Source organism: Etheostoma spectabile, chromosome 8 (genome assembly GCF_008692095.1).
Source record: "Etheostoma spectabile isolate EspeVRDwgs_2016 chromosome 8, UIUC_Espe_1.0, whole genome shotgun sequence".
Lineage (NCBI taxonomy): Eukaryota > Metazoa > Chordata > Actinopteri > Perciformes > Percidae > Etheostoma > Etheostoma spectabile.
In genome coordinates, this window is record NC_045740.1 from 14,498,904 (window position 1) to 14,500,287 (window position 1,384).

Genomic DNA, 1,384 nt, shown 5'->3' on the forward strand with positions numbered 1-1,384 from the left:
TATATATATATATATATATATATATATATATATATATATATATATGAGAGAGGTGTGTTTGTGCGTGCGTGGGTGTACTGTGCCTGTTGCCTTGTCTTGCCTCTGTAGGTCACATGCATTGGCCCCTATGCATGTAAATCCGTGTGATTAATAACTTTGACAAGTGAAATTCTAAAACTAGTTCTCTAAATCAAGTTAATGAAAATGCATGAATTATAGTTTTTTTTTTTACATATTTCCCTTCATCACTTACAGTGACGAAGTTGTAACTACTTGTACAAGGTCTAAACATTCACATAATGTTTTGCTGATTAAGTTTGAACTGTGTTATCCCCTGAATTTAAGGATAATACTTTGCTGTATAGACCTCTTACACATAGAAACCCACTTAAAACCCAAAGGATAAACATATTGTCACAGGCTTTCTTAGTTCTTAAAAAAATGTGCTTTTTCAATGAATAGATTTGGAAGATTTGGTGACAATATTCAATATTCTGCAAAACACTCTAAGAGTTAGAGACACTGATGCTGGTTTAAGTGCTCATAGGGTAACCCACATGTTCGGATGAATTGGTGTGCATCCACACAAAGTGTTAGGTAGGGGAGAGTATGTGTAGGTAGTGTGGAGTAACAGAAAGGGAAAGGAGGACGGTGTATTTCTGTGTGGAAACCAAACATCTTGGCCACTGTCTGACAGTCAGTCCCCTCCACGTAGCAGTTAATTATTTACTGTACCTTCACATTAACAAGATCAGGGAGCCTCCGGTTCCGGGTCAATGATTGAGTGGTGACCGGCCGGCTCGTAGAGTAGTTTTTATATTTATTTTATTTGTGTTATCTTTGTGTATAATGCTAAATTCTTACCTATATTGTGTTACTGTACCACTCTATGGGCCTCTGCAAATTGTCCTCTGGGGACTAATAAAGTGTTTTGAATTACCAAATGGCTGGAAACCAACGTGACATAATAACGTGTCACTGCTACACAACAGTTAGTGCTGGTAAAGACTGTACAGCTCAATCTGTTTCTGTGGTTGTGCCAAATAGTGCCCACCTGCCTAATCCTAAAATATCCTTTCACCTCCCAGTTGATGTATTGAAATTCAAACCCTGCACAAGTTCACAATCCTGTGCAAATCATACATTTGGGGTCACTGTTAGGCTTTATAAAATCCGGAAGTCTTTGCTAAAATTCTTTTTTTGTCACTACTCATTCATTTATTAAAATGCTAGCTCATTCTCAATGGCAAAACACTTCTATAACACACACTTGTTCACCATAATCTACAAAAGAACTACTCACATGTCCCTGTTATGCAGGTATTCCCCAAGTTTGCCCTTGTTTAGAAGAAATCTCCCAGCTAATCCTGCCTTGTACTGACCA

At 37.6% G+C, this 1,384-nt stretch overlaps 1 protein-coding gene across 3 annotated transcripts in view; it reads left to right on the forward strand.

Annotated features, from left to right (window-relative positions):
* The window catches only part of abhd2b (abhydrolase domain containing 2, acylglycerol lipase b), an 11,505-nt gene that overhangs the window by 8,266 nt on the left and 1,855 nt on the right, over nt 1–1,384 (forward strand). The gene's annotated exons all lie outside the window — the stretch shown is intronic.